This window comes from Theropithecus gelada, chromosome 12 (assembly GCF_003255815.1).
Source record: "Theropithecus gelada isolate Dixy chromosome 12, Tgel_1.0, whole genome shotgun sequence".
Lineage (NCBI taxonomy): Eukaryota > Metazoa > Chordata > Mammalia > Primates > Cercopithecidae > Theropithecus > Theropithecus gelada.
Genome location: NC_037680.1, coordinates 88,518,274 through 88,543,611, shown reverse-complemented (window position 1 = coordinate 88,543,611; position 25,338 = coordinate 88,518,274). Strand labels below are relative to the sequence as shown.

General features: G+C 35.6%; 1 protein-coding gene across 4 annotated transcripts in view; it reads left to right on the top strand.

Annotated features, from left to right (window-relative positions):
• The window catches only part of ERBB4 (erb-b2 receptor tyrosine kinase 4), a 1,181,951-nt gene that overhangs the window by 688,452 nt on the left and 468,161 nt on the right, over positions 1 to 25,338 (top strand). The gene's annotated exons all lie outside the window — the stretch shown is intronic.

Here is a 25,338-nt window from a genome sequence, read left to right as displayed (position 1 = left end):
TTGGGAGGCTGAGGCAGGTGGATCACCTGAGGTCAGGAGTTCAAGACCAGTCTGGCCAACATGGTGAAACTGTGTCTCTATTAAAAATACAAAAATTAGTCTGGTGTGGTGGTGCACGCCTGTAATCCCAGCTACTCGGGAGGCTAAGGCAGGAGAATCGCTTGAACAGGAAGGCAGAAGTTGCAATGAGCGGAGATCACACCACTGCACTCCAGCCCAGGCGACAGAGCAAGACTCCATCTCGAAAAAAATTAAAAAGATACATTGCCTTTTGGAGTAGAAAAACCATACAACATACCCAGATTGTAATGGAAAGTATATTTCTATGTTATAGCTAACATCTATCTCAAAATTTTATTTCTTATTTACAACTAGGTTTTTGTTATAGCTAACAGAGAAATGCTAGCCAAGGATTTTATTGCTGGCAAAAAAAAAATGGCTTTTTGTGAGCCATGATTTTATTAACTCTGTTCTCAGTTTTAGTTAGTTACATTCCTTATTTAACTCAATAGAGGATCTTGGTAAGCTAGTACAAAATGGTCTAAATCAAACCATGCTGAGGACTTTATTTTGATTAGTCTTCAAACATTTGTTTTGACTTTTAATTTCATAAACCTTTAAATTTCAGATTTAGGGAAGTTAATGTACTGAATACCCTTTTATATGTTAAAAACATTAGAGAACCAAGTCAATTAACTTTGGTTATGGAACTGTCTACGGGACTATAAGGGTACTGTGCAGTCTTCAAATCAGCTCATTGCTTTTTCTCACTATGCGCATCAGCCAAGTCATTGTTATGCAGGCCTTTTCCTCCATCTCTTGGTCTCAATATCACTGTGCACTCTCTCTCCTTTTCTCCATCTCTTTCTTCATCTCTTCCACACTCTCTCTCTTTCTTCTCACCTCCTTCAGTCTTATTTCCCCAAGACGTTATGTGTGTGAACATAACTGCAGCTTTGTCTATGAATGAATAAATGTGTGTGTTACATTGAGAAACATGCGTGCTTTCAATTACAGAATCAGAAGCATGCTTACATTCATCATGCCATCTATTAATGATAACTTCTCAGATCCTGGAGGTACTCACCAATTCCCTCATACAGATGACAGAGGATGTATTGTTGTGAGATTCTTACCCATGTGTCTCACTCTTACTGTAATAAATACATGCATTTCCCAATAGTGGGGAATTCAGTAGTTTCCAATTACCTTTTCTCAGGCAATCATCTTGCCTCTTGAGCTACTTGTCATAATGTGTAAAACATTAACCTATAATCTCATGTATACCTTAGTAATAGACTTTACCTGAATGAAACAGTTTCAGGTAGGTAAATTGTATTCAAATTTGGCAAATAATTTATTTGAAAGGATGCTTTTAACATTTCCCAGAATATGCTGAGGCTTATCCAATTGTCATTTGTTTTTATTCCAAATTGGATTTCCTGTTATTCCTTTTATTCTTTTCTGTTTTTATGTTTTGATTAAAATTCAGAAACCATGCTGAAGAAAAGCTAGAGGAGACCAAAAAAAAGTAATTTTCAAGTTATTTGAGCAAGAGGCAATGCTGTTTAAAATGTATTGTAGTTCAGTTGCTCTTCCGGTTTGCTGTGAGGATTTTTTAGGATGAAGGGACTTTTAGGAGCAGAATTTCAGTATATATACGTAGGTTAAAAGGGTGTCTTATAGCAACACTTATTGGACTTACAGATTTTATGAACTAGAATTTTTTTCTTTTAATTGGAGGAACTAAAGTATGACAGACAAGTCTTTATTTTGCCAAGGAAGGACATTTAAAATATCAGTTGCAAAAACTATCGTTATTCTTTTATTAAAGAAAGAATACCTAAGACACACAGACACACACACACACACACACACACACACACACAGAGTCAGAGGAACAAAAACTCAGAATAAAATATAGGACTTCCTAGAAATGTTACCTAACAACCATCTGCCAGAATATTTTCAAGATATGCATTTTAACAACATGAAAGCTGAAATGTTATAACATACAATTATATTACATATAACTTTTTAAACAATTTTGTCTAAAGATCTAAATTTGAGATAGTAAATCTGAGATTTACTAAAGATCTAAATTTGCTGATTGTACAACACCAAGTGGTACTCTTACATTATTTCTTCTACTTTGTTTTGTATCATATTGTTGAAAATCTAGTTTCCTATTTTCATAAAAATTGAAACAGATATATTAATAATAGTTATATCAAATTTAAATATTCTGGAAGAAATGAGATAAACCATGGAAATATAGCCTTACTGTCTCCAGGAATCTGCTTTCCTTCCTTTGGACTAGAAAGAAATTACAAGACTAGCTAGCGCTGAGGAAAGTGACTTAATAAAGAACATTCCCCAAAATTCACAGCTCTGGGCTGTAATTGCCTAATTGAAATCCGAAAGGGCATTATCTAAAGATTAAGTAACCTATGAAGACTTCCTATACTGACACCAGACTTCCAGTCACTGGGAATTATGTTTCCATAGTACTTTTTAAACCAAGGTTAAAACTGAAATATTTTTCATTATATTGTTCTTAGGTAGGCAATTTGTAGTATAATATTTAAAAAGTATAAATGTGATTTTGTTACATGGGTACACTGTGTAGTGGTTAATTCTTAGCTTTTCGTGTACCCATCACCCAAATAAGGTACATTGTACCCATGAAGTAGTTTTTCATTCTGACTTTGTATCCTGAGATTTTCTAAATTCACCTATTAATTTTAATCATTCATCTGTAGAATCTTTTTTCCTACCTACGTAAGTATCTTATCTGCAAATTATAATAGTTTTACTTCTTCCTTTTTTATCTTTACACCCTTTATTTCTTTCCCTTTCCCAATTTTCCTGGCTAGGACCTTGAGTAAAGTGTTGAAGAAAAGTGATAATAATAGGCATTGTTGTGTCCTTTTCAAGTGGAAAAATGCTTTTAATATTTTACCATTGAGCATTATATTTGCTGCAAGCCTTTTGTTAACAATTGTCATCAGATTTATGGATGTTCCTTCCATTGTTAGTTTGCCAAGAGTTTGATGGTTTGTTTTGTCTAACCAGAAATAGATGTTGTATTTTATCAAATGCTTGTTTTACACTTGTTAGGTGCCCACATAGTTTTCCTTATTCATTCTGTTAATATGGCAGTTACATTGATTGATTTTTGAATGCTAAATTAACCTTGCATTCCTGGAATAAATCTAACTTGGTCATGATATATCATCCCTGACTTTAGTTTGCTACGTAAATACCCTAATATTTTTAAATTAATGTTTATGAGCGTAATTAGCTTGTAAATTTTCTTCCTTACAATGTTTTTACCAAGTTTTATTATCAAGATTTTGTATCATAAAATGAGTAGAAAAATTTACCTTTTTCTCTATATTTCATGTAAGATTGCTGTTACATCTTCTGTAGATGTTTGAATGAACAATGCCAAGGCCACCAGGACCTGTAGTTTTCTTTATAGAAATGTTTTAAATTGTGGATTCAATCTATTTAATAGATATAGGATAAATTGGTTATATTTTTCCTTATGTCCAGAAGAAATAGGTTGATTTTTCTAGTAATTTGTTGATTTCATTTAAAATTTATTGGCATAGAGCTGTGTATAATATCTTTTTTGTTAAATGTGTCTGAGATCTGTAGTGTTGGTCTCATCTTCATTTCATATAATGGTAATTTTTGTCCTTGATCACTCTTGGTAGGGATTTATTAATCTTATTAATTCTTTCAAACAATACACTTTCAACTTTGTCAGTTCTCTGAGTTAACGACTTATTTTGAAATTGTAATAAATTCTGTTCTTACATAAAAATATTCTACATAGAAAAACTAAAAAAAAATCCTTAAAAATAATAAAAAAGGAGGTGTAAATACATGAGAAATAATGCTTTTTCAAGGACTAGAAGACTATAAAGGTATAAGATCAATTTTTGCAAAATTAATTTTATATGATAAATACAATCCCAATCAAAATCCATTTATGGTTTACCTTTTCTAATTTTACAAAGCTGAAAGACTTACTCCAAAATAAACATAAGATTGCAAAGGCCCAAGAACAAACAGAATATTCTTGAAGAAAAAGGTCAAATTTGGGGGACTAAAACTACTGGATATTAAGACTCATCATAAAGCTACAGTACAGAGTATGCTATTATTGGTAAAAGGGCAGAGAAATAGACAAAGTAATATAATTCTAACATAGATGGAGTCTTTATTTATGAAAGAGTTGGTATTGGAGGAGAACAGTGGATGAAGGCTGGTGTTTTTAATAAACGTTATTGAAATAATGAGATACCTATGTAGAAATTGTCTTGATTCAAATCTCACACCATAGACAAAAATCAATTACCGGTAGATTGTGGATGTAAATGTTGAAGGTAAAAAACTTTTAGAGAAAAACAAGAGAATATCTTTATTACCTTGAGGACATACACACACACACACGTACACACACCAATCCACTAACGATGAAGCAAAAGATTGATAAATCTTATACTAAAATTAGAACTTAATTCATCAAAGGCCATAATTTCAAGACTGACAAGAAAAGTCATTTAGTGGGAAACTTTTCTTTCTTTTTTTTTTTTTTTTAATTATTATTATACTTTAAGTTCTAGGGTACATGTGCATAACGTGCAGGTTTGTTACATATGTATACTTGTGCCATGTTGCTGTGCTGCACCCATCAACTCATCAGCACCCATCAACTCGTCATTTACATCAGGTATAACTCCCAATGCAGTCCCTCCCCCCTCCCCCCTACCCCCTCCCCATGATAGGCCCCGGTGTGTGATGTTCCCCTTCCCGAGTCCAAGTGATCTCATTGTTCAGTTCCCACCTATGAGTGAGAACATGCGGTGTTTGGTTTTCTGTTCTTGTGATAGTTTGCTAAGAATGATGGTTTCCAGCTGCATCCATGTCCCTACAAAGGACACAAACTCATCCTTTTTTATGGCTGCATAGTATTCCATGGTGTATATGTGCCACATTTTCTTAATCCAGTCTGTCACTGATGGACATTTGGGTTGATTCCAAGTCTTTGCTATTGTGAATAGTGCCGCAATAAACATACGTGTGCATGTGTCTTTATAGCAGCATGATTTATAATCCTTTGGGTATATACAAAGGAATAGGATGGCTGGGTCATATGGTACATCTAGTTCTAGATCCTTGAGGAATCGCCATACTGTTTTCCATAATGGTTGAACTAGTTTACAGTCCCACCAACAGTGTAAAAGTGTTCCTATTTCTCCACATCCTTTCCAGCACCTGTTGTTTCCTGACTTTTTAATGATCGCCATTCTAACTGGTGTGAGATGGTATCTCATTGTGGTTTTGATTTGCATTTCTCTGATGGCCAGTGATGATGAGCATTTTTTCATGTGTCTGTTGGCTGTATGAATGTCTTCTTTTGAGAAATGTCTGTTCATATCCTTTGCCCACTTTTTGATGGGGCTGTCTGATTTTTTCTTGTAAATTTGTTTGAGTTCTTTGTAGGTTCTGGATATTAGCCCTTTGTCAGATGAGTAGATTGCAAAAATTTTCTCCCATTCTGTAGGTTGCCTGTTCACTCTGATGGTAGTTTCTTTTGCTGTGCAGAAGCTCTTTAGTTTAATTAGATCCCATTTGTCAATTTTGGCTTTTGCTGCCATTGCTTTTGGTGTTTTAGACATGAAGTCTTTGCCCATGCCTATGTCCTGAATGGTACTACCTAGGTTTTCCTCTAGGGTTTTTATGGTATTAGGTCTAACATTTAAGCCTCTAATCCATCTTGAATTAATTTTCATATAAGGAGTAAGGAAAGGATCCAGTTTCAGCTTTCTACTGATGGCTAGCCAATTTTCCCAGCACCATTTATTAAATAGGGAATCCTTTCCCCATTTCTTGTTTCTCTCAGGTTTGTCAAAGATCAGATGGCTGTAGATGTGTGGTATTATTTCTGAGGACTCTGTTCTGTTCCATTGGTCTATATCTCTGTTTTGGTACCAGTACCATGCTGTTTTGGTTACTGTAGCCTTGTAGTATAGTTTGAAGTCAGGTAGCGTGATGCCTCCAGCTTTGTTCTTTTGACTTAGGATTGTCTTGGAGCTGTGGGGTCTTTTTTGGTTCCATATGAACTTTAAAGCATTTTTTTCCAATATTGTGAAGAAAGTCATTGGTAGCTTAATGGGGATGGCATTGAATCTATAAATAACCTTGGGCAGTATGGCCATTTTCACAATATTGATTCTTCCTATCCATGAGCATGGTATGTTCTTCAATTTGTTTGTGTCCTCTTTTATTTCACTGAGCAGTGTTTTGTAGTTCTCCTTGAAGAGGTCCTTTACATCCCTTGTAAGTTGGATTCCTAGGTATTTTATTCTCTTTGAAGCAATTGTGAATGGAAGTTCATTCATGATTTGGCTCTCTGTTTGTCTGTTACTGGTGTATACGAATGCTTGTGATTTTTGCACATTAATTTTGTATCCTGAGACTTTGCTGAAGTTGCTTATCAGCTTAAGGAGATTTTGGGCTGAGCCAATGGGATTTTCTAAATATACAATCATGTCATCTGCAAACAGGGACAATTTGACTTCTTCTTTTCCTAACTGAATACCCTTGATTTCTTTCTCTTGCCTGATTGCCCTAGCCAGAACTTCCAACACTATGTTGAATAGAAGTGGTGAGAGAGGGCATCCCTGTCTTGTGCCAGTTTTCAAAGGGAATGCTTCCAGTTTTTGCCCATTCAGTATGATACTGGCTGTGGGTTTGTCATAAATAGCTCTTATTATTTTGAGGTACGTTCCATCAATACCGAATTTATTGAGCATTTTTAGCATGAAGGGCTGTTGAATTTTGTCAAAAGCCTTTTCTACATCTATTGAGATTATAATGTGGTTCTTGTCTTTGGTTCTGTTTATATGCTGGATTATGTTTATTGATTTGCGAATGTTGAACCAGACTTGCATCCCAGGGATGAAGCCCACTTGATCATGGTGGATAAGCTTTTTGATGTGCTGCTGAATCCGGTTTGCCAGTATTTTATTGAGGATTTTTGCATCGATGTTCATCATGGATATTGGTCTAAAATTCTCTTTTTTTGTTGTGTCTCTGCCAGACTTTGGTATCAGGATGATGTTGGCCTCATAAAATGAGTTAGGGAGGATTCCCTCTTTTTCTATTGATTGGAATAGTTTCAGAAGGAATGGTACCAGCTCCTCCTTGTACCTCTGGTAGAATTCAGCTGTGAATCCATCTGGTCCTGGACTTTTTTTGATTGGTAGGCTATTAATTATTGCCTCAATTTCAGAGCCTGCTATTGGTCTATTCAGGGATTCAACTTCTTCCTGGTTTAGTCTTGGAAGAGTGTAAGTGTCCAGGAAATTATCCATTTCTTCTAGATTTTCTAGTTTATTTGCGTAGAGGTGTTTATAGTATTCTCTGATGGTAGTTTGTATTTCTGTGGGGTCCGTGGTGATATCCCCTTTATCATTTTTTATTGCGTCTATTTGATTCTTCTCTCTTTTCTTCTTTATTAGTCTTGCTAGCAGTCTGTCAATTTTGTTGATCTTTTCAAAAAACCAACTCCTGGATTCATTGATTTTTTGGAGGGTTTTTTGTGTCTCTGTCTCCTTCAGTTCTGCTCTGATCTTAGTTATTTCTTGCCTTCTGCTAGCTTTTGAATGTGTTTGCTCTTGCTTCTCTAGTTCTTTTAATTGTGATGTTAGAGTGTCAATTTTAGATCTTTCCTGCTTTCTCTTGTGGGCATTTAGTGCTATAAATTTCCCTCTACACACTGCTTTCAATGTGTCCCAGAGATTCTGGTATGTTGTATCTTTGTTCTCATTGGTTTCAAAGAACATCTTTATTTCTGCCTTCATTTCGTTATGTACCCAGTAGTCATTCAGGAGCAGGTTGTTCAGTTTCCATGTAGTTGAGCGGTTTTGATTGAGTTTCTTAGTCCTGAGTTCTAGTTTGATTGCACTGTGGTCTGAGAGACAGTTTGTTATAATTTCTGTTCTTGTACATTTGCTGAGGAGTGCTTTACTTCCAATTATGTGGTCAATTTTGGAATAAATGCTATGTGCTGCTGAGAAGAATGTATATTCTGTTGATTTGAGGTGGAGAGTTCTATAGATGTCTATTAGGTCTGCTTGCTGCAGAGTTGAGTTCAATTCCTGGATATCCTTGTTAACTTTCTGTCTCGTTGATCTGTCTAATGTTGACAGTGGAGTGTTGAAGTCTCCCATTATTATTGTATGGGAGTCTAAGTCTCTTTGTAAGTCTCTAAGGACTTGCTTTATGAATCTGGGTGCTCCTGTATTGGGTGCATATATATTTAGGATAGTTAACTCTTCCTGTTGAATTGATCCTTTTACCATTATGTAATGGCCTTCTTTGTCTCTTTTGATCTTTGATGGTTTAAAGTCTGTTTTATCAGAGACTAGTATTGCAACCTCTGCTTTTTTTTGTTCTGCATTTGCTTGGCAAATCTTCCTCCATCCCTTTATTTTGAGCCTATGTATATCTCTGCGTGTGAGATGGGTCTCCTGAATACAGCAGACTGATGGGTCTTGACTCTTTATCCAGTTTGCCAGTCTGTGTCTTTTCATTGGAGCATTTAGTCCATTTACATTTAAGGTTAATATTGTTATGTGTGAACTTGATCCTGCCATTATGATATTAACTGGTTATTTTGCTCGTTAGTTGCTGCAGTTTCTTCCTAGCCTAAATGGTCTTTACATTTTGGCATGTTTTTGCAATGGCTGGTACTGGTTGTTCCTTTCCATGTTGAGTGCTTCCTTCAGGGTCTCTTGTAAGGCAGGCCTAGTGGTGACAAAATCTCTAAGCATTTGCTTATCTGTAAAGGATTTTATTTCTCCTTCACTTATGAAACTTAGTTTGGCTGGATATGAAATTCTGGGTTGAAAATTCTTTTCTTTAAGAATGTTGAATATTGGCCCCCACTCTCTTCTGGCTTGTAGAGTTTCTGCCGAGAGATCTGCTGTTAGTCTGACAGGCTTCCCTTTGTGGGTAATCCGACCTTTCTCTCTGGCTGCCCTTAAGATTTTTTCCTTCATTTCAACTTTGGTGAATCAGGCAATTATGTGTCTTGGAGTTGCTCTTCTTGAGGAGTATCTTTGTGGGGTTCTCTGTATTTCCTGGATTTGAATGTTGGCCTGCCCTACTAGGTTGGGGAAGTTCTCCTGGATGATATCCTGAAGAGTGTTTTCCAACTTGGTTCCATTTTCCCCCTCACTTTCAGGCACCCCAATCAGATGTAGATTTGGTCTTTTTACATAATCCCATACTTCTTGCAGGCTTTGTTCATTTCTTTTTCTTCTTTTTCCTTTGGTTTCTCTTCTCGCTTCATTTCGTTCATTTGATCCTCAATCGCTGATACTCTTTCTTCCAGTTGATCGAGTTGGTTACTGAAGCTTGTGCATTTGTCACATATTTCTCGTGTCATGGTTTTCATCTCTTTCATTTCGTTTATGACCTTCTCTGCATGAATTACTCTAGCCATCAATTCTTCCACTTTTTTTTCAAGATTTTTAGTTTCTTTGCGCTGGGTACGTAATTCCTCCTTTAGCTCTGAGAAGTTTGATGGACTGAAGCCTTCTTCTCTCATCTCGTCAAAGTCATTCTCCGTCAAGCTTTGATCCGTTGCTGGCGATGAGCTGCGCTCCTTTGCCGGGGGAGATGCGCTCTTGTTTTTTGAATTTCCAGTTTTTCTGCCCTGCTTTTTCCCCATCTTTGTGGTTTTATCTGCCGCTGGTCTTTGATGATGATGGTGACGTACTGATGCGGTTTTGGTGTAGGTGTCCTTCCTGTTTGATAGTTTTCCTTCTAACAGTCAGGACCCTCAGCTGTAGGTCTGTTGGAGATTGCTTGAGGTCCACTCCAGACCCTTTTGCCTGGGTGTCAGCAGCAGAGGCTGCAGAAGATAGAATATTGCTGAACAGCGAGTGTACCTGTCTGATTCTTGCTTTGAAGGCTTCCTCTCAGGGGTGTACTCCACCCTGTGAGGTGTGGGGTGTCAGACTGCCCCTAGTAGGGGATGTCTCCTAGTTAGGCTACTCAGGGGTCAGGGACCCACTTGAACAGGCAGTCTGTCCCTTCTCAGATCTCAACCTCCGTGTTGGGAGATCCACTGCACTCTTCAAAGCTGTCAGACAGAGTCCTTTGCGTCTGCAGAGGTTTCTGCTGCTTTTGTTGTTTACTGTGCCCTGTCCCCAGAAGTGGAGTCTACAGAGACAGGCAGGTTTCCTTGAGCTGCTGTGAGCTCCACCCAGTTCGAACTTCCCAGCAGCTTTGTTTACCTACTTAAGCCTCAGCAATGGCGGGTGCCCCTCCCCCAGCCTCGCTGCTGCCTTGCCATGATATTGCAGACTGCTGTTCTAGCAATGAGGGAGGCTCCCTGGGCGTGGGACCCTCTCACGGCCAGGTGTGGGATATAATCTCCTGGTGTGCCTGTTTGCTTAAAGCGCAGTATTGGGGTGAGAGTTACCCGATTTTCCAGGTGTTGTGTGTCTCAGTTCCCCTGGCTAGGAAAAGGGATTCCCTTTCCCCTTGCACTTCCCAGGTGAGGCGATGCCTCGCCCTGCTTCAACTCTCGCTGGTCGGGCTGCAGCAGCTGACCAGCACTGATTGTCTGGCACTCCCTAGTGAGATGAACCCAGTACCTCAGTTGAAAATGCAGAAATCACCGGTCTTCTGTGTCGCTCGTGCTGGGAGTTGGAGACTGGAGCTGTTCCTATTTGGCCATCTTGCTCTGCCCCCCCAGAGAAACTTTTCAAATGTATATAACTGGCAAAGGCTTATATCCAAAATATATAAAGGAATTCTACATTTCCTTAAGGCAAAGACAAGTGACTCAATACAAAATGTGCAAAATCTTGAAGAAGTACTCTTCAACAGAAGCTATCTGAAGAACCACTATATACATGAAAAGCTTCCCAACATAATTAATAATCATAAAAAAGCAAATTAAAGTAAGAGTGTCATACCCCATGTACCCACCAAACTGGCTTAAAGTAACAAATGTTGTTGAGTACATGGAGGAATGGGAACTCATATACACGATAGGTGGGAGTTTAAATTGGTACATCCACTTTGGGAAATTGTGTAGCAATAGCTGCTAAAGGTATAATAAGCCTACCATATGATCTAGAATCTTAGAATTCACTTTTATGTTCATTTTCAAAAGAAATTTACACATACACACACACACAAATGCACACACACACACACTTCAAAGGACAAGCTTAAGAATATCCATGGTAGCATTATTGGTGCTAACAACCTAAGTTTCAATCAGTAGTAGGCTGAGATGATCAATTTTGTTATAGGCACACATAGAATACTATACAGTGGTGAAAGTGGATGGAATACTGTTTTATGTACAGCACAGGTTGAATCTTACAAAGATAATGTTGAGTGAGAGAACAGACATGAAAGCATACCAACCCTATCATTTTATTTATATAATTATTTATAATTAGGTCAAACTAACATGTGCTTCAAGAAGTCATGATGGCATTGCCTTTTGAAAGGTGAGGATGTAGTGATTGCAAAGGGACACAAAAGGGACTCAGCACTGACCGTGTTTTACATCTTGAACAGGATGGTGACTACATGAGTGTTTTGCCCTTTTTAAGAAGATGTGAAAATTGATTGACAAACATATTTCTGATTTCATCATTTTTCCATGTATGGCATATTCGGATATAATATTTAACAAATATCCAAACTACACATATGACAATATGAGAATTAACACAAAGGTTATTTTTCCTGCTCAAATAATCAGGCCTTCTAACTATGGACTCCTTGATTTTGTAGATGATAAAACTATTCTGTTAATCATCTCTATTTTCTCAATGAGATTTGTAGTCTCATAAAATCTAGATCTAGGTCTAATTTTTACTGTTGTTCCACAATTTACATTCTCAAGCAACAATTTGAGAAAATTCAAACACCATAACATTGTTCCTTTGGGTGGATAAGATCTACTATTTTCCTTAGTGGTAAATGTTCAAATGGTCCAAATGGGTTCATATTGTTAAGAATGAGAAAATGGCCAGGTGCGATGGCTCACAGGTGTAATCCCAGCACTTTGAGAGGCCAAGGCGGTGGATCATGAGGTCAGGAGATCGAGACTATCCTGGCTAACACAGTGAAACCCGGTCTCTACCAAAAATACACAAAAATTAGCCGGGCATGGTGGCCGGCGCCTGTGGTCCCAGCTACTCGGGGGGCTGAGGCAGGAGAATCGCTTGAACCCGGGAGGTGGAAGTTACAGTGAGCAGAGATTGCACCACTGCATTCCAGCCTGGGCGACAGAGCGAGACTCCATCTCAACAAACAAATAAACAAAAAAGAATGAGAAAATATCTGTTGTTTGAACAGAGAAAGCCCCTTTTCTGAACACACATAACCAATCTCACAGTGGCATCTGGTGATGGCTCCTTTTTAAGTCATTATAACTAATGTATTGCTTTTTATCGAGTCATTGTTGTCCTCCTTTATACATGTTGACAAATTGTGGTAAAATATAACTAATCAAATTATTGTCTATCATATTCATAATAATATAAAGTACTAAATAGAAAAAGCCATATTTCTGATAATTGCAGGAGAGTTTTTGTTGTGTATGCTTTGGAATAATTTGGGAACGCTTGTTTCTGCTTAGCGGTGAATAACTAATTTTGTATAAAGGCAGTACCTCAGACCGCTGCCTCCGTATAACTGAAGATTGTGTAGTTCTTTTTGAAAAGAAAGAGGCTAATGATCTCCAGGACTGGGTCATCAAGAACTAATGAGTATGCCTAACAGAGTAATGGTCTGAATCTGCCAGAGGTTATCAACAGAGTTTGAACAGCGATAGGAGTAATAATTTTTAATGCAAGTCATACAAGTAGACCAAAGAGGTTTTCAGAACCATATGACTGAAGTTGTCACCTTGGAATAAACGTTTTGACTTAAAATGCATAAAGAATGGATTCCCAGTTAAAAGAAAGGCAACATAGGCTGCTTACTCTGGACCTATCCACTCATTGATGTACTACAGGTAAGTGAAGAAAAAAAAAGGGCAAGATCTGTTGATGATTCAGTCTCTTTCACACAATTATGCGAGAATCTGATCTCTATTTCCAGCCTGAAACCATAGAAGCATTGGGAAGCTCTGTGAAATCTCAGAGACTGGTCTACTTAATATTATTCTTTGGCCGGGTGCAGTGACTCACGCCTGTAATCCCAGCACTTTGGGAGGCCAAGGTGGGCAGATCACAAGGTCAGGAGATCGAGACCATCCTGGCTAACATGGTGAAACCCCGTCTCTACTAAAAGTACAAAAAAATTAGCCGGGCGTGGTGGTGGGCACCTGTAGTTCCAGCTACTCGGGAGGTTGAGGCAGGAGAATGGCGTAAACCCGGGAGGCGGAGCTTGCAGTGAGCCGAGATAGTGCCACTGCTCTCAAACCTGGGCAACAGAGCAAGACTCTGTCTCAAAAAAAAAACAAGAAAAAAACAAATTATTCTTTATGTCACCTTCAGAAGCAAGACCTGCGTTTCCCCAAGCAGAGAAAGGGATGACAGTAAAAGGGAAGCACAAATCGACAGTACAAGATCCAGTAGTAGGCTGTGATGACAAGACTATTAGACCAACAACAGTCACATGAAAAATTTAGGAAGTTAAGACAGTATGCCAGAGGTGATAGTATCTATTATTTATTTTCTAATAGAGCATACCTGTAAATTCTAGCTGCCAGTAATAGCTCCAGAGAAAGGATCATGCAACTCACTTCTTGTTTAGGTAGTATTGAGCTGAGAAAAGCCGAATCTTTTGCAGCAAGTAGTAGGAGCCCAAAGGACAAACATGAAACATCTTTTTTTTCCATATATGTAGACAAACTAAATAAATGTAGGCCATTGGGGGGGGGGGGAAGAAGTTTTGTGTATCTATTGAAGAGTAAACAACTTAGTGATGGCAATGGCAAAAATAAAAGTTGGCCATTGTACCATGTACAGTAAATCCTCACTTAATGTATTTTTTTGTTCTCATCAACATTATAGGGAAATGATGTTGAACTAAACAATGTTATTTGAGGACCTGCTGTATGTTATTTCACTTAAAAGTCACAGTTTCCAAGAGCCAACTGATGATATTGCATAAGGGTCTACTGCAGTAGACTAAAATAATACTTGCCAAACCTTTCTCCCAAATAAAATGATGTCCAACATTTTATATGGGGTAGTGTTTTTTAGCTTAAGGCCAGTGTCAGTGCCGATTCAGCATACTATCAATTGTCTCTTTCTATATTAAAATGTACCAATACTGGCCTCGAGTCATTTTTTTAAAAGATTTAAATGTTTTCCTCATTTTTTTTTTTATCATTTTACTGAAGTCAGAGAGCTTTTCCATGGCTTCAGCATGGGGAAATGTATGGAAAATAGTGTTTGTGGATGATTAATCTGCAAGTAATAAATGAATTAAAATTTGAAGATATTGGAAGCATTCAAAGCCTGAAAGAGACTGACATAGAATGATAAGAGCCTGGACTAGAGTGGAAGAATTGTAAACTGAATGAAAGTTACAGAAAATGACAATAGTGATATAAATTCGTGTTGAAGCTTGTTAATATTTTTATTGTTTTCTGTGACTATTTAACAAGATGTCCCTATAGAAGAAAATATCAGTAAAGATCTTATTGGGCTTAATAAAAGCACTCATCAAGGTAGATATTATTCAGACTGTTTAATAAAAGTAAAATGTAAAATACTTAGCCTTTGCTCATATCTCTTTAGCTTTTGATTAAAAAAAAAATTCTTGAGAAACTATTCTCAAGAAATTTATCTTGAAATTTCTGTATTCTAAGGATTCAGTGCATATATCTCTTATTTGCTTTTTCACTATTCTCTTATCACAATAGGATCAAACACTTTTTGAAGACAAGGGCTATTTTATTTACTCTTTTATCCCAATATATACCATGTGAGCCTTACAAAAATGATTATTTTTTGATGATGCACGAGGTTCTCTTTTATAGCAACTATGCTCTTCAACTTACATGTATTTGTTACCATATTTTAGAACTTGGGCTATATGCCCATAACCGAAACATGAACAAGAAGCCAGGGCTTCTAGTTTAGCAAAGAGGAAAACTCTAATGTATTAAAGATAATTGGGCTGCATCATTTTGACCCAGAGATGCTTTGCTTCTGATATTTTGACCTACTGATGATTTTAAAATTATTTTCTGGATTGAATTCGATTAAGCCAATTTAATTTCTTGACCTACTTTGACATATAATTTTTCCATTTTGATTTTTTCTTTCAAATTTAGTTTCATTAGATAAATTATATTTCTTGCAGACCTTAACACCATGAATTGAATCATTAGTTCATATTACCTAATGGATTATTTCACTTGTGAATTTTCTTTTACAGTTTTTTCTATGGAGTTCCATGTGTTCAGTCAAATTTTGTACATCATTTTCAATTTTTATTCAAAACAAAAAATGTTGTATGCTACTTTATCTGTTGTTAGTTTTATTGCAGGCTGCTAAGTTCTAAAGGTAATAGTTTATTTTGAATATGAGTATCTGAGACAATTTAAGATCAGCTGCAGATTATCAATTGTATTGACTATCAGGCAGAACAGGATCAAAACAACCTTTGAGTCAAGTTGCAAGGTTCAAATGTGCTACCTTAAACCTGCTACATATAATTGTGTACACATCAGAATCTAAACTCTTCCGTATCTTAATATAATGGATATTATTACTTAGTTTTAGATACCTTGCAGTTCTAATAAAAAGAAAAATAATTCTAGATAGTGCTGTCTTACTTGTCTGTAGATAATATTGAATTATTGATGACTAAGCCATGATCTGGCCCCTAACAGCCTAATCTGCCACTCTGACCCTACACGTCAAATACCTCTCAGCCATATGAATTAATGCTGTTCTCCAAACACCTTGCTCCTTCTAATCTTCATACATGACAGCTGCCCCAGCTGAAATGAATATTTCTACCATCTCTATCAATTGTTAACTCATCAATATCATCTCTAATTATCCCAACTAGACATCTGTTCTGGCTTCTGAATGCCTGTAGAAAGTTATACCATGTTGTTTAATATACTTCTAAATACCTGAGGTCATGTCTAAATACCTTTGTTTTCTGCTTGACTGTACGTTTTCTGAGAGAGTAAACCCTACATATATATATATATATTCAACACAAGTTGAAAAATTATTCAACTTATATATGTATATACACATACATATGTGTGTGTGTGTGTGTATATATAGAGAGAGAATAACTTTCTATTGCTTCTTAGAGAATAAGAGAACAATAACTTAAAGTGGAAGAACTCAAAGACTAACCTCAACATATGATACAATTTAAGCACCAATATAGACAAAGCATTGTATTTTGGGGAATTCTCATTGGATTATTGCTAATATTACAATACACTGCTTACCACGACAGCTTAAATGGAAACAAACAGTAATTAAAAACTGGTAACTTTCAGTGAATAAATATATGGTTGTATGCAAACTGTGATGGAAGCATAGAAGGTTGGATGGAAGATAGAAATGTTAAAAGCATCCATGTCACAGTTGCAGGCAAGGTCTTGAAAACAGTTTGGTCAGTTCTGTATATATTTTTAAACAGCCTAGCAAGAGATTAATAAGCAGAGATCCATGGAGAAACCCTTATTTGAGTAATTTGTGGTTTTATCCTGCAGTCTTTATTAAAACCAAACATGCTATTAGTGCATAAAATGTGCTATTCTCCATTTTATTTATATTTGCATTTTGTTGTGCAATAAGATATTGTATTTTTGGTTTTACTCATTGGAATGCCAATATAGAAAGATTATCTTAATAAAAATGCCATTCAGTGGCTATATATGCTTTTATCTTTATAAATGAGATTTTAGTAATTTTTCATATTATTAGTAAAAAGAAAAATCAAATCTTGTGTTAAAAGAAACGAAATAATGAGTAGGTTTCTCTACATCCTCAAACAATAATAAGTAAGTTTAAATATGTCTATAAAGGATCTAGGCATAGTTGGAAATCTAAGAGCTAGCATTATATGCCTATTTTAAAGGAATCTTGCTCAAGATAGATTATCAATTTTAATAATTAAACATTGCACAGAAAAAAATTATGTTATTACTATAATAATTCAGTACTATTTTTTCATTGAAATTGCTTTAATTCATTGTAATGAAGAAGTAGGAATTATATTTCAAACTTTGAATCATATATAATAAAAGTACAAATTATTCTGTAGTACTTTATAAACATGGTAACCATGCACAAGCTTGCTTAGAATACTCCCATCTATTTTTCTAGTATTAGTTATTAATGTATATTTTCACCATCAAAATTGTCTCAGATTGGATGATAAATAATATGTGCATACTATTTATAAAGCAGAACCATCTAGTCATAATATTTTTTCATGTTGATATCTATCAGGAAAATATGTCTTCCATATTTCTGTATAGGAGAAAAACACTGTACTTATTGGTTTATTGGTTACATACACACCATTCATAGTTTTCTACAGTCTAAGAATTAGCAGGGATTTAAAAAATAGATGAATGTGAAAATCATTAGGTTTTGCATAAAATTTGAACCATTACCTGCTGAGAAAAGTCATTTTGTATGTAGTTTGCTCAATGACATACCAATCACTTTGGAGATAAATTTATGTACTATAAAGAATAAGAAGTGACAAATGTCAAGCTCAGCTGAGCATCTGCATACCAGCTGATAAACAACTGTTTTATTTTGATATATTCTATTTGTTATTTATGCATTACTCTCTACCACCCCTCATATTTGAAATCTCTAGGAAGAATTCCAAGAATATGCTATATTGTGTTGGGTGACTTCCAGGTGTCTAATCTCCAGTCTGTTGCATTCTTCCCTGCATAGTATCTTTTTGTGGCAGGATTGACCACAAAGACCAATACAGTTTTGTAGTATTATAAGACTGACATCTTTGAATAGGTTCAAGATTGTTCTCCCTTCAGTTTATCTATAAACAGAACAATGATACATGAGGATACACATTAATAGATGTTGCTTCCCAGTTCCTAAAGAGGCAGTCCCTAAGTCAGGTGGTCAATGCAGTCTTGAGAGACCTGAGAAACTTATAAACCCAGAAAGCAATGGACTTGTGTCATTTTACTACATTAGGCTAGACTAGAAGAGAGACCATGATTCCAGGTTCAATCGCAATTTCCATATAATGAAGAAGTCTTGTCACACCATATTACTTGCAAGTTTTTGTTTTGTTTTGTTTTAATTTCTTCCTGTGTCGTACAGGCTATGCTGTGTCTGGTTGTGGCCTGTCCCACAGATGACACAAGGTGGTACAACCTCTATACCCAGAAATGGACCCATTTTAGCTAGGGGCTGTGTTTTCTAAATAATCTACTTGTTGAGCCAGTATCAGGTAGATAATATTTTAAACTGTATGCTTCAAAATAACTTGTCACCAACAGGCCTAGATAGGAAATTGAATAGAGGATACAGGATGAATTTGGAAGGTAGAATTAGTTTGGAGAATTAGCAACATAGGGTCTTAAGCCAGATGGCCTGGGTTTGAAGCCCAGCTCTGTCTCTCTTACTTTTAGCATGGCCTTGATCAAGGTATATAACTTTTCTACTTCTTAGTTTTCTTATCTGAAACAAGAGTAATTACTATAACCACATATATCAAAGTTAGACCAAAAAGGCCTAGATGAGAAATTGTATAATACACACGATGGCATCATGCTATTATGAAAATTTAATCAGTTAGTGCATATTAAACCTGGCACAAAGGAAAGCCTCCATAATTGCACTACCAGTAATAGAAGTGATGGCTGTAGCAGGGGTGTCCAATCTTTTGGCTTCCCAGGGTCACATTAGAAGAATTATCTTGGCCATACATGAAATACACTAACACTAACCATAGCTGATGAGCCAAAAAAATTGCAAAAAAAAAAAAAATATATATATATATATATATATGTGTGTGTGTGTGTGTGTGTGTATATATATAATGTTTTAAGAAAGTTTTCAAATTTGTTTTGGGCCACATTCAAAGCTGTTCTGGGCCACATGCAGCATGTGGGCTGCGGGTTGGACAAGCTTGCTGTATAGTATCTTTGCCTGTGGGTCATTGTCTAACCTTTCATAGATAACTTCAGTTGTGCATTGAGCCATTTGAAACCTGAAATCTTCTTGCAGGTCCTTACTGTAACTTCATGTGGGCTCAGTTGGCAGCACAAGGAGTGGCAACTGAATTAATTATGTATGATAGATTTTAACATTATCATAGTAACCACTTATTGGTTATTGTAGTAACCACTTGTTGACTGAATATAGGACGATGATCACTCATTGCTCAGTTGTTTCTGTTTTAATCTAATGTAGAAACATTGGAATTGAAAAGTTAAATTTAATTATTTTTTATTTGCACAAACTCATTTTAGGAGGAAACATAGGGCAAACTGACTCACTGCATAATTGGGCCACTTACTAATTTTACAAAGGATCCATTAAATATTAAGCAAAGCTTAACATGTTAGTGTGTCTGCATTTTTGGAGTAAGTTTCTCTTACTCCGAGGAGGGCATTTGTCAGAGGAAATCCGTGAACTTCCTACACTGCTTCACTTAACTTCCATATGTCTTACAAAACTCCAACCACCATGTTATAGCTAGGGTATAGACTAAAAAGAAGCACTCAACTGTTTCAAATCATGCTGTGCTGCGCAGCTCTTTACTTCAAAGCTATTGTTACAGTTGAATGCTATTAGATGTGAAATAGAGAACTGGAGAAATATAACTAAGATGGATTTTTTTAACTTTTCAGGCTACTGTGCTTGCATGAAGAAATCAGCATTGCATTCAGACTTTGCAAATGCCGAATTAGGGAACAATAGACTATTATTTTCAAATTCAAATTGTTGACATTTTTTACTCGATGGAGGAGGTGTGTAGGAGGATATACACTTGACATTTAAAGTAGGATAATGATCCTGCAGCTACTGTTTTAAAGTGTAACTTTAGAATTCCAGGTGGTCAAATTATCTGGTCATTTATAAGACAAGATTTCAGGAAGAGTCTGATTTGAACTTTTTCCACTGAAATAAGAGGAATATTTCTCCGGCTCATTTTTTATAGTGCTCTCCCTTTTTAATATTTAAGCTGAGAGGACATTAGCCTAGGGATCAGATGGTTTACAGAGTGGAAAAATATTGCTTTATAATAAAAGGAGGATATTGAATAAAGCCCAGATTTAATACTCAGCCTAACAGAACACCCTGATGAATGTAATTGCATTTTAAGCATTCTGATTAAATTTTTTGATCCATATTGCATTTGTTTTGCTTGTGAATCTTTTATGAAAAAAAAAGTGTCTGGAGATTAAAGGATTAGTGAGTTTTTAAGAAGCTGGGCAGCTGCTAAAGCATCTGAATATTCTTCCTAAAGATGGTTGAAAAGCTGCATTAATCTCATCTGTTACAGTGAGTGATATGGCTAAAACTAGAATAGCTAGAGGGAAATGCCCTAGGGATAATTTTTTTTTCCCAGAGTGGACAACATGAATGATAGTCACTATAAACGAAAAAAAACAACTAAACAGTATTGTAGTTGAAAAAACAATTGTCAGTTATGCTTATTTGTTGGAAATAATGCTTTCTCTGTCTTTTCATCTCTTAAGTGTAATTGACAATTCAGGGAATACATAAAGATTAAGAAATAATTTGCATGCTCTGAAATCCTAAGTGTCACTCATGGCTTTTGATAACCAGACAACAAAAGGGCTAACAAATTAGCATAGATATTTTACCTTGTAGGAGGAGAGGCTTATGTCACTCTGACAAAAAATAGATAAAGTTGAACAACTTGTAATAGATGAGTATGTTTTGCACAATATTCAACTTTTAAACAAATAGCCAAACATAAAATACAGAGTCTTCTTTTTTTCCCAGAAAATTGTTTCTAAAACCATTACAAAAGTTGAATGTACTAAAGTCAAATTGAGATTCCCATTCACAAAGGGCTAAAAATTATATATGTTTCCTAACTTTGTAATCACGGTCCACACAGGCCCAGCAACCTGTGATGAAGGCAATCTGGTGAACTTGGGAGAGATTTATAGATCCCCTGAGGGGTCTGAAGCCACTGCTAACTGTGTTAGCCAGCTGCTGGTACCAAAAACAGCAATGAAGAAACAAAGACTTTTAACATTCCTATCTGGGAATGATACTTAGCCAGTCCTCTATAGGTGTTAATAACGTCTCTTGAGATTTTGCCTGCCTAGGATGGCCTTCCTGAACAAAGAAGTTCTTAACCTTGGCTACCTATTAAAATAACCCAGGGAACAGCTTTTACCAGTTCTGATGTGGCACTTTTCTTGGTGGTGGGGGTAGGGATGGAGTGTGGTTTCTGATTTGATTTGTCCAGGGTATTGGTATTTTTGTGGACAATTGCTCAGTCTACTCAGGAGCTGGCATGCAGCAGAAGCTTTGGGGAAACCTTCCACCTGTTACTCATGAAAAGGGAATGGGCTGAAAACAAAACAGAGCTCACTCTCTTTGAGGACAATACTGACCATGCTTCCTTGAATTCAGAGCAGAGTGCCTCCCAATGCCACTACAAGAATTGGTGAAGAACACCATCATGACTTCCGTGGAATGCCACCCCTTCTTTCTCTCAGTGCAGTGCCCTTCAGCTGTCCCAAGCATGCCTGATGGCTTTGCTGGAGGACACTAAGAATAAATCAGTCCATAAAAGATGTGTGGGTTGTCCATCACTGAGTAATCTCAGGCATTGAATAGCCACAGTTAAATGGTGCTTAATGTAGTTGTTAGATTTCAATAGATTGTATTTAAAATTCAGTGTCACTCTGGAATATTGAAGAAATACTACAGTCACGTATCATCTATTATTGTGAATGTAGCCAAACTAAACAAAAAACAGTTGAAAATATGTAAATCTATTATGTATAATGTTTATAAAAGTGTCATCTGTGGTTCTTCAGAATTTTGAATGATGAAGTCTGTTAAGATTTTGTAGCAAGTTATGAAGCTTCTCCCTCAACAGTCCACACAGAGTTATACACACACACAGTCTATAAAAGATGTGTGGGTTATCCAACACTGAGTAATTTCAGGCATTGAATACCACAGTTAAATGGTGCCTAATGTAGTCTTTAGATTTCAATAGATTGCATTTAAAATTCAGTGTCACTGTGGAACACTGAAGAAATACTAGTCACATATCATCCATTATTGTGAATGTAGCCAAACTAAACAAACAACAGTTGAAAATATATAAACCTACTATATATAATGCTTACAAAAGAGTCACCAGTGGGTCTTAAGAATTTTAAATTCTTAAAATGAATTTAAATCTTATTTAAATAAAATCTTTTTCTACAAAAAGATTTTGTAGAAAGTTATGAAGCTTCTCCCTCAACAGTTCACACAGAGTTGTACATATAATTTCAGAGGTTCTCAGACTACTAGGTTAACAATCAATAATTCCATGGAGAGAAATAAAGCTTTTGATCAAGAGACACAGGTCAGATATTTATCAGAGTTGAGATAGTTGACAAATTGCTTTATCATTCTGAAAATTAGTTTATTCATTTATCATTATTTTAAATGAGCATAACACTATATCTACATGGTTATGAAGATAAGTGAAAAATGTCTAGTGCTATTATCCAAATAAAATGTCAAGCTGTTAATAAGTGATCAAAGTTTTCAAAAACCTTTCAGAAAAATCAACTTACTTTTAAAAATGTTTTTGCCCTTAGTATGACATTTAGATAAAATAACTATTGTGATTAATGATACTTTACATATGTGTTCGTTCATCTAGTGAGTCAAAAAATTAGTGTTTTCATGTATCAAACTAACATAGAATTTGAAATAGCCAGGGATGTGTATTTTCAGGGATTTTATTTGACAAAATCTATCACTATGTGTGAGGCAGTATAGTTTGAATAAACAAAACATCAGCATTGGTAATAAGCTACTTCAAAATCCACTTCAACTTCTTGCTCTCTGTGAAAAGTTGGCAATTCATTTGACCCCTCTGAAACTCATATTCTTCATTTGTGAAGGCATAATCTTTAAATATTATCAAGAAAGTCACGTTTTCCTATAAATGCTGTCAAACCAGCTGAAAATTTTACATGTAATACGTTTATCAAGTACTAGCGATATGCACTAATTATGGAGTAAGCATGATCATTTACTATGTTTATACAGAACAAATAGCCTTTTCTTTGTAGTTAAAAAAATCAAAACTCATTAAAAGTTTTTTTTGCGAGTTCAGACTTCACATATCATTAAAAGGGAACACAGAACGAAACTAATATAAACATAAAACAAGCTTAAGGATGTCTAGAAAAACATTTTTAAAATCTTCTTTGCTGCCATCCAATGACTTGTTTAGAAGCATAGCTATCTTTTAAATTTTTCTCTTCAAAGTTCTATAAGGCAAGAGGATTTTTAAAATACCAATCTTTCTCAGTCTGTGGTATACAATGACTTCTAGAGCCATTATGCAAAACTATCCTGCTTTGATGCTGTGTGTGTGTGTGTGTGTGTGTGTGTGTGTGTGTGTGTGTGTTGGTCTGCCAGTACCGACAGCTAAAAAAGCAAAGCTCTAGGATGCATCTTTTTATTTAGACAGGCTTTTTTGGAACATTATTTTTCTTCACCCAATAGGAAAACTGACTTTTAAAAAAGTTGATTTAAGGATACATCTAAAATTTCTAGGAGAAGATAAATAGTGAAAGTCAGGAAAGATCAGTAGAGGCAAGTCATTAAAAATATATATTCAAAACAACATAATAAGAATAGTGTTATCTACTCCATGTTCTTTAATTAGTGTTTTCATGTCTCAAACTAACATAGAACTTATGTTAGTCAAAAGTTAACTTTGCCTTCAATAGCTATTAGTGCTTTTGCCTGTATGAGTCTCTATTGTAAACATCAAATATACCATTGAATGATTTTAACTATTTCATAACCTTAAAGATAAGTGGACCAGAAGAAGTGGAGTTGTCCAAGATCATGTAGCTATCAGATTTGTTTATAAGAATAATGTGTTTATTTAGTCCACAAATAGTTATGACATGCCAACCACCAGCCAAGCACTGTGGTAGTCATTTGGAATGTAACAATTGAAAAAGACAGATACGACCCCTGTGTTGAAGGGATTCAAATTTATTTTCTTTGGTTCAAATATCTTTTAAATTTAAATTATTCAAAATAAAGAATTAAATCTTGAATATAAATAAACTCAGTGTTGGTGTCAGTGGGGGGAGGTGAGGTGATATTTCTAATTTAAAAGACTATCCCCAAATAACTTAACAAAATAAAATGTTTAGACAGGGTTTAATGACAGTTTCTTTGACTTTAAATATCACAGTGTGGCACTGAAAAAGACAGGAGATATTCTATGTTGTACACATTATGTTTGCAATACAGGTACATTGAATTGTGTTATTTGAGACTCCCTGTAATCACATACAAAAATAATCTATTTCTTGAAAATACGTTAGAAAAGATATTGACTACATTTATCTCAAGCTTTGAATGAATTGTTACCTTATGTGTTTACAGATTTATGTCAGAAAAAAATGGAAACTTATTTGAAATCTCAAATACATTGTATTAACAAGGAAAAATGTTTGCTGATATCAACCCCTTTATTTCCTACCAGAAATTGCCACCAAAAAAAAAACCCAAACAGCCTTATTCCTTTTTGTGATATGTACAACATGTCAGAAATTCAGAAATATTATTAGTTCAGCAAGCAACATATTCAAAAAAATTCAAATCACCTTGTTTTAATTACTAACTTTAAGAGTAATCTATAATCAGCAACTTAATTTAAGAATTGGTAAATTGCTGTTTTTCCATCACTTTTGGCTTAATAGACAGAGATATGTTTAGAAATTTGGGACAGAATTGTAAATAATACATGCTTCCTTGAGGGTGGTAATTCTGGGACATATTTGAAAAAAATTATTGAAACATAAATTGTCAGGCAAAAGTGGCCATATATAATTTTAACTGCTGAATTATCCATTTCCAACTTTTAAATATTTGTCTAGATTCACTAGGGTATAAGTTCCCACTGTGCAACTGATGAATACCTAGCAGGTGCGAACAAATTTTAATTCCAATCAGGTCAAATACAATTGGTAATTCTGCTTTAAAATCACATGTGAATGTATTGTAAACATTTGAGAATTCCAGGGAAGCCATATTTCACTTAGGGAAAACATTTGTGAAG